Here is an 8,979-nt window from a genome sequence, read left to right as displayed (position 1 = left end):
ATGGTAGATTGTTGGATGGATGATGGATGGTGATGGGTGGATGGTGGATGGATGATAGACCGATGGTGGGTGGATGGATGTATGGATGTGTGAATGTATGGATGGGTGGATGGAGGAAGAAAATTGTGTGTGCACAGGTACCCCTTAAATTTCTAAGAGTGGCTAGCGAGATGAGTGGTCAATATTAAGCACACACACTACAGGTGAGGAACTGGGTAGAGATGAATAAAATACAAGCTTTCAGTTTATCCAAGAATTCACCAGCCTATTCAATGAAGTCTTGTTTCATGGAATTTAAGTTTCCTGGACCCTGAGTAGTCACACCCTCCCTGTGTGAGCACCAGGCAGGCTCTCAGCTGCTCTCTTCAGCCCCAGCCACGACCCCTCAGTCACCTGCTCCCTGGGCCTCCCAGTCAGGCCAAGGCCACCACCAGGCTTCCTCCTCAGCGCGGAGAGTTGAGGACATTTCATCGGCAGCTGCCCTCAGCATGTGGCCTGATTCCCCCCCCCCCCCCACCTCCCACACAGCCTCCCACACAGCCTCCTCTCCATCACAGTCGAAATAGGTCAGGTCTGGCATGGGTTTGCCCTCCTTGCCTGGAGCGTCTCTCTCTTGCCTCGAGATATTATCCTCATTCTCTGCTTCTGCCCACCAGTCCCGGCTTGGTCCTAACAATGAGCATTATCCAGACGTGTCAACCATCACACCCAAACCATTTCCATCTGAGCCCAGTGGGGGCACAAGCGGAATCCACACACTTGGAGGTGACCCCCTCGTCAGTCCCCCCACGGAGGCTGGAGAGGGTGTGGCCTGCAGCACGAAAGGGACAATGTCCCCTGTGGTTTCCACCACGCAGGCCTCGCTCCCAGGTCTACTGTAAAGCAGTTTCTCTCTCCATGCGCAACCCCGTCTGGTCCGCAGTCACTGTCTGCCAGGGCCCATGGCAGTACCCTCAGGCCCCAGCTCAGCTCACCCCTTCTCCTGCACCCCAGCCCGACCCACTTCCTCCCGGGGCCCGCGCCTCTGCCCTGGGAACTGGGCCGCTCACCCAGCACTTTCCACTCCACCAGACCCTGCCCCGTGCGGCTCAGGGAAAGGCTGAGCCTGTCTGATGATTTTTGACCTGAATATGGTGCCTAAAGTCATTTGTTTGTTCAAAAATAGTCATTGCTATTCATGAGAGGTCTGTTGGCTACAAAGACAGACTGCGCTGTGAGGGGCGTTGTCCCCGCTGCCATTGCCTTCACCGCGTAGCACAGAGGGAAGCGGGTGCAGAGCAGGACCAGGCGCCACTCCGAGCCGGGCCCCGGCCAGTCTTTCCCGCCTCTGCTCTCTGATTCCTCATCTTGTAAAATGACACCGTGGCTGAATTCTTTCCAGGGTCTCTTCCCTCGGACGTGGTGTGATGTGACGTGACGGCTGCCACCATCCCTTCCAAGCACAAGTGCTGGGCTGTCTTCAGACACCAGGAGTCCCGTTCTGATTGGGCTGTGGGTCCCCCAGCGCGACGCCCTCAGGAGCACCCAGGTCAGCACCTTGTGCGCGTGGAGGTGTGCAGACTCCTGACCCTCTCGCCTCCTTCCATCCAAACAACGACATGAAGGAGCAAAGACGGTGCCACCCATCCTGTGGGTAGGAAAACTGAGGCAGAGAAACGGAGTGGCCTCTCCGAGGTCTCTGTGGGGAGCCACCCTTGCTGTAAGTCACCCCCATAGTCCTTTCTGCGGGGACGTATTCATCAGAAAGGCTCAGCCTTTCCCTGAGCCGCACGGGGCAGGCGTCTGGTTGAGTGGAAAGTGCTGGGTGAGCAGCCCAGTTCCCAGGGCAGAGGCGCAGGCCCCTGGGAGGAAGTGGGTCGGGCTGGGGTGCAGGAGAAGGGGTGGGCCGAGCTGGAGGGTCAGCAGGTCCCCAGGGCTGGGGCCTGAGGGCACCACCACATGGCCCTGCTGACCTGGGGCCACGGCACCCACTCCCTGCAATCCACAGCCTCGGGCCTCTGGGAGCTGTCAGCACGCCCAGGGGAGAGGCACCTGGCCCTTGTTAGTCATTCTGAGATGTGAACTAAAGCCATTCGCTCCACCTTGCTTATTGCTGCTTCCCAGGCCTTCAGAGGTCCCTGTCCCCCGATCGAGGCTGGGAGAGGCCAGAGAAAGACTCATCCTCTGCCCGTGACTGCCCATCTTGTGACCCGCAGCCAGGACCAAGGAGGGTCCTGAAAAAGGGGAAGTGACAAGTCACCCTGACATTTCACAGGTGTTATCCTCAGTGCAAAAAGACAACGGGCTCAGTAAAGATGGAAGTTGGCCTTTGTCAGGGAAGATACTGGCCTAGGACATGCCTCCCCACCATAGACTGCTCTTCAATTTAAAAAGTTTAATATCAATGGAAGAATATACCATGTTCATGGATTGGAAGAATCAACATCATTAAAATGTCCATAGTACCCAAAGCAATCTACAGATTCAATGCAATCACCATTAAAATACCAACAGCATACTTCAAAGACCTAGAACAAACGCTCCAAAAATTCATCTGGAATAAAAAAAGACCCTGACTGGCTGCAGCAATCCTGAGAAAGAAGAACAAAGCTGGAGGGAGCAACCACGGTGTCGTGCTGTGGGAAGATGGATGGATTTGTAAACTGCAGAGCGAGGTCCTGCTTACCTGAGGCCACTGCAGTGCAGAGACCCCGGGTGAAGTGCCATCACCATGTCTGACCAGGAGGCAAAACCTTCACTGAGGACTTGGGGGATCAGAAGGAAGGAGAATTCCTTAAACTCAAAGTCATTGGGCAGAACAGCAGCGAGATTCGCTAGGGAGTGAAAATGACAACACATCTCAAGAAACTCAACGAATCACGCTAAGGCAGGGAGCTCCGAGGAACTCGCTCAGGTTTCTCTTGGAGGGTCCGAGAGTTGCTGATCATCACGCTCCAAGAGAACTGGGAATAGAGGAGGAAGATGTGAGTGACGTTTATCAAGAACAAACAGGGGTCATTCAATGGTTTAGATAATCTTTTTATTTTATTTTATTTTATTTTATTTTCCCTCAATCCTTTTTTATTTTTAAAAATAGTTCTTTTGTAATGTGGTGTTAAAATGGAATTGAAAACTGACCCTCCCCTCTCTTTAAAACATCGGGTAATTTGAATTCTAGTGCCCATTATTCATTACTAGAGGCCCGGTGCATGAAATTCATGCACAGGGTGGGAGGTCCCTCAGCCCGGCCTACACCCTCTCCAATCCAGGACCCCTCGGAGGATGTCCAACTGCGTCTCACAATCCAGGACCGCTGGCTCCTAACCACTTGCCTGCCTGCCTGCCTGCCTGATAACCCCTAACTGCTCCCCTACCAGCCTGATCTCCCCTAACTGCTCCCCTGCTGGCCTGATTGCCCCTAACCGCCTCTACCTCACCCTGCACCCGGGACCCAGAATTCCCTCCTCTGGCCACTTGCAGGCACCCGGGACCCAGGCTTCCCTCCCTCTGGCCGGCCACAGGCACCCAGGACTGGGGCCGGCTTCGCCCAGGCCAGCTACAGCCGTGGGGACTGTGGGTGGGCAGCTTCACTCAGGCCACAGCCACAGGCACCCGGACCACGGGGCAGGCGGCTTGTCCCTCTCCTTGGCTACAGCCTGGCTGGTCCCCATTCCTCTCTCGTGAGTTCATTTGTGCCTGGCTGGTCCCCATTCCTCTCTCCCCAGTGTTGAGTGTCTGAGCCATTACAGCATTAGGTGTGAGGGTGTGACAACCATTTGCATATTAGCTCTTTATTGTATAGGATTGTTTATTTTCATTGTGCTGAGTTTTGGTGATCAAGCCTCTGCCTCCTTCAGACTGCCCTCTCCTTTTGAAATATCACATGTGTGTACAGGGAGGCCACCTTTTTCAGGACTCTGCATTTTCAGGCTTGTGATAAACAAGGTCAACCAATGCAAGTGTTCATAATGACTTCTAATTGCCCTGGAGTTCTAGCGTGTGATTGCTTCACTCCTGGACCATGACTTTCAGTGGGAGGTGGAAGTTTTTCAGAGAACTGAACTGTGGAGAAATGACCTTTCCTCAGCTTGAAGCTACTTTTAAAATCTGAAGGTCCAGACCAAAAGAAGAGAATATCAGGTTGAAGTCAAGATGACAGATGAGGTGAGAGTAAAGACTAACTCCAAAGATGGCTTCACTGAATAGAAAGCACTTTAAGAGTAAAGAAAAAATCTTGTCAGAAGATCCCAGAGAAGGCTGCAGCGATCCTGAGAAAGAACAAAGTAGGTGGGATCTCAATGCCAGATATCAAGCTGTATTACAAAGCCACTGTTCTCAAAACTGCCTGGTACTGGCACAAGAACAGACATATAGATCAGTGGAATAGAATAGAGAGTCCAGAAATTAGCCCGAACCAATATGCTCAATTAATATTTGACAAAGGAGGCAAGAACATACAATGGAGCCAAGGTAGTCTCTTCAATAAATGGTGTTGGGAAAATTGGACAGATATATGCAAGAAAATGAAACTAGACCACCAACTTACACCATACACAAGAATAAACTCAAAATGGATAAAGGACTTAAATGTACGACAGGAAACCATAAAAATTCTAGAAGAATCCAAAGGCAACAAAATCTCAGACATATGCCAAAGCAATTTCTTCACTGATACAGCTCCTAGGGCAGTTGAAACTAAAGAGAAAATGAACAAATGGGACTACATCAAAATAAAAAGTTTCTGCACAGCAAAAGAAACCATCAACAAAACAACAAGAAAGCCCACTACATGGGAGAACATATTTGCCAACATTATATCTGATAAGGGCCTAATCTCCAAAATTTATAGGGAACTCATACAACTTAACAAAAGGAAGATAAACAATCCAATCAAAAAATGGGCAAAGGATCTAAATAGACACCTTTCAAAAGAGGACATTCAGAAAGCCAAGAGACATATGAAAACATGCTCAAAGTCACTAATCATCCGAGAGATGCAAATCAAAACAACAATGAGGTACCATCTCACACCTGTCAGACTGGCTATCATCAACAAATCAACAAATGACAAGTGCTGGAGAGGATGTGGAGAAAAAGGAACACTTGTGCACTGCTGGTGGGAATGCAGACTGGTGCAGCCACTATGGAAGACAGTATGGAGTTTCCTCAAAAAACAAAACATGGAACTCCCATTTGACCCTGTGATCCCACTTCTAGGAATATATCCCAAGAAACCAGAAACACCAATCAGAAAGGATATATGCACCCCTATGTTCATAGCAGCACAATTCACCATAGCTAAGATTTGGAAACAGCCTAAGTGCCCATCAGTAGATGAATGGATTAGAAAACTGTGGTACATCTACACGATGGAATACTATGCTGCTGTAAAAAAGAAGGAACTCTTACCATTTGCAACAGCATGGATGGAACTGGAGAGCATTATGCTAAGTGAAATAAGCCCGTCAGAGAAAGATAAGTACCACATGATCTCACTCATTTGTGGAATATAATGAACAACGTAAACTGATGAACAAATATAGAACCAGAGTCATAGATGCATTGAACAGACTGTCCATCCTGAGGGAAGGCAGGGGGTGAGGCGGTAAGACATCAACCAAAGGACTTGTATGCTTGCATATGAGCATAACCAATGGACACAGACAGGGGTGGGGGGAAGGGAGAGGGCATGTGCTGGGGGTGGGGCAAGAGCAGAGGGGAGAGGAGACTTATGTAATACTTTAAACAATAAAGAATTTAAATTTTTTTAAAGAAGTTTAATATCAGACCATCCTTTGAGGTGACTTTAGGTCTGACTTTGCTCAGGGCATGAGGATCAGTGCTCTGAGACGAGGCCCTGGTCCTTTCTCTGTGGTGCCAGGTGGTCCTCGGGCTCCGGCCATGGGGCCCACGTGCCCACAGCAGGAAGGAAGAGGAGGGGAGGAGAGAGGCTGGCCTGGGACCAGGACCTGTGACTCCATGCATCTCATTCCAATCTGTCCTGTGAGAGCAGCCGGAATATCCCTTTCCACTGCATGCCTGCGTTACCCCTTAACCCCAGGTTCCCCTATCAGAGGCGGGGAGGGGTGTGGGCAGCAGGCACGTTTGTGGAACCAGCTCCCAGGAGAGAGTGTGCCTGTGGTGTTCGTGGCGGGACCCTTCCCTATAAGGGGGTTGGATCAAGGGTAGACTCGGGGCGGCCTTGTCACCCCGAAAGGCATTGTCCTCTGGAGACTCCTCCAAAGCCCACAATCTGAACTCATGATGCCTGAGGTCATGGCGGCTGTGACTCCTGGACAGTGAGTTTCCTGGTCAGTGCGAGCCTTGCCAGGGGTGAGGGTCACCCCGGCCAGCACACACGAGGGTCCTGTAGGACCCCAGATGGGATTGGGGTGTTCTGTCCGGAGAGGAAAGGGAAGCAAAGCACTGACCAGCTCCAGGCCCCGCTCAGCCGCTGCCCAGGGAGGGTTCTGGAAGCCGTGGGCTGACCGGCTCAGAGCTCCCCTCAGATCAGGGATTGCCGCCCGTCTCGCTGGGAAGCTGGTGGGAGGGTTGAAGACCATGATCCAGCACAGCCCCTGCCAGCACAGATGCCACCTCGGGCCTCAGCGTGAGCCGGCCGCCTCGTTCGGCCGGGACAGGGCTTTATCCTGGGCATGGGCTCATGCAGGCTGTGCCTCTGCGGCCAGGCTCCGGCCAGGGGGCCTCGGGGCAGGACAGCCCTCGGGTCAGCAGACACCAGAATTTCCAATTCTACGTTTCAGAAGATGTGCCACTTGCTGGGAAGGATATTCCCTCTCTAGCTTCCCTTTCAGGGCCGGGAACAGAATATTTGGGGCAGGAAGTAGCACACAGCAGTGCCTCCTGCAGCGATGGAACCGGTGCCGGCGGCTCCCTGGGCGCATGCACTCAGGGTGACAGCTGTTATCCGGCCGATGGGGGACAGTCTCTGAAAATTATTTGAAAAATAAGTAGACATTTGGCTGGCAGGCGTGGCTCAGTGGTTGAGCGTCGACCTATGACCCAGGAGGTCATGGTCCGATACCTGGTCAGGGCACACGCCCGGGTTGCAGGCTTGATCCCCAGTGTGAGGCATGTAGGAGGCGGCTGATCCATGATCCTCTCTCATCGTTGATGTTTCTGCCTCTCTCCCCCTTGCTCTCTGAAACCAATGAAAATGTATTTTTAAAAATACAAGTAGAAATCCGGAGCGTGGGTGGGAAGACAAGGCAGCAGAGTCCTCCCGTCTCAGTCCCGCCCCCGGGCCCTGCCCAGCACCACCCGGGCCTCCTGGGCCCTGTGGAGACGCAGACTCTGGGTGAGGTGGAGCTGATTCCGTCGGTTCTCTTAGGAGCAGCTCTGTGTCCAAGGCGGCCTTCTCCAGCGGCCACAGTCCCTCCCGCAGCCCCGCTCCATTCTGACCAGGAGCAGGCGGGGAGGGGGAGCCGCTCAGCCTCTCCCTGGAGGCCGGGCACCCACGTGCCTCGGGGCTGCCCACGGAAGGGCCTCTTTCCTGGAAGAAACGGGGAAGCCCAACCTACGAGTGACCGGGCCCCGCTGGCTGCTGACGGTCAGGGCGGTCACTCCAGGATACAGCCGCCCCCTCAACCCCGGGGCTGTCCTTACCGGCCTTGCCGGGCCCCGCTGGCTGCTGACGGCCAGGGCGGTCACTCCAGGATACAGCCGCCCCCTCAACCCCGGGGCTGTCCTTACCGGCCTTGCCGGGCCCCGCTGGCTGCTGACGGCCAGGGCGGTCACTCCAGGATACAGCCGCCCCCTCAACCCCGGGGCTGTCCTTACCGGCCTTGCCGGGCCCCGCTGGCTGCTGACGGCCAGGGCGGTCACTCCAGGATACAGCCGCCCCCTCAACCCCGGGGCTGTCCTTACCGGCCTTGCCGGGCCCCGCTGGCTGCTGACGGCCAGGGCGGTCACTCCAGGATACAGCCGCCCCCTCAACCCCGGGGCTGTCCTTACCGGCCTTGCCGGGCCCCGCTGGCTGCTGACGGCCAGGGCGGTCACTCCAGGATACAGCCGCCCCCTCAACCCCGGGGCTGTCCTTACTTTTTATTGATTTCAGAGAGGAAGGGAGAGGGAGAGAGAGATAGAAACATCAATGATGAGAGAGAATTATGGATTGGCTGCCTCCTGCACGCCCCCTACTGAGGATCGAGCCTGCAACCCGGGCCTGTATCCTGACCAGAGTCAAACTCGGGACCCTTAGGTCCACAGGCCGACGCTCTATCCACTGAACCACACCAGCTAGGGCTCTGTCTGGCCTTTAAACAAATACGTGCCATTTTTCTGTGTTAAGCCAATGTCACCTTGATGGAAAGTTCGCGCTGCACTGGCCCGGGTTCTGCGGGCACAAGGGAGGTGTGAGAGAGGAGGCACGAGGAGTCTGTTTCCTCCTCGGCTCCGGCAGGACCAGCACCGCAGGTGTCTGAGACGCTGCAGGAACCACAGGTGCTGAGCTGTAGCCCCTGGTGCTGGGCTGCCCTTTCATCCCGGCAGGTGCTCAGCCTGGAGCCCAGGCAGCTTCCGACAGGAGGGGCCGCTGCTCCTTGTCCTCAGGAGGAGGGACAGGTCAGGGCAGCTGCCCCTGTCAGCCGCTGCTCCTGCCTGGTCCAGGGGCCAAGGACCGACAGGGACCCAAGGACCAGGGACAGCAGCCTGGGGCTGGGCAGGGAGAGGACTGGCCGGACAGAAGGGCTGCAAGTCATTACAGACGACTCCTGAGGCCTCCGTCTCCCCTACCTCACGCACGGGCACACAGGCCGTCTCAGAGCTGGGCCTCTAGAGCCACCCCTGCCCCCCAGTGCCACCTGCCCTCCCACCACCCCCGTGGCCCGGCTGCTGGTGCCTCACTTCCTGGGCAGTGCTCTGGGCAGACACAGGGGTCACCTGAGACACCCACTATCCTGGGTGGGGTCCCGGCTCAGAAACACACCTGCTGTGCGCTCATCATTGCTCACCCTCTCGGTCTCTGGTAGTTACTTTATT

At 54.6% G+C, this 8,979-nt stretch overlaps 1 pseudogene; it reads left to right on the top strand.

Annotated features, from left to right (window-relative positions):
- The first annotated feature begins 2,637 nt into the window (after positions 1–2,637).
- On the top strand, positions 2,638–8,050 carry LOC102260798 (annotated as a pseudogene).
- Positions 8,051–8,979: the final 929 nt, after the last annotated feature.

Source organism: Myotis brandtii, unplaced genomic scaffold (genome assembly GCF_000412655.1).
Source record: "Myotis brandtii unplaced genomic scaffold, ASM41265v1 scaffold247, whole genome shotgun sequence".
NCBI classification, from domain to species: Eukaryota; Metazoa; Chordata; class Mammalia; order Chiroptera; family Vespertilionidae; genus Myotis; species Myotis brandtii.
Note: the sequence above shows the minus strand (reverse complement) of the source record. Positions and strands in the feature narration are given on the sequence as shown.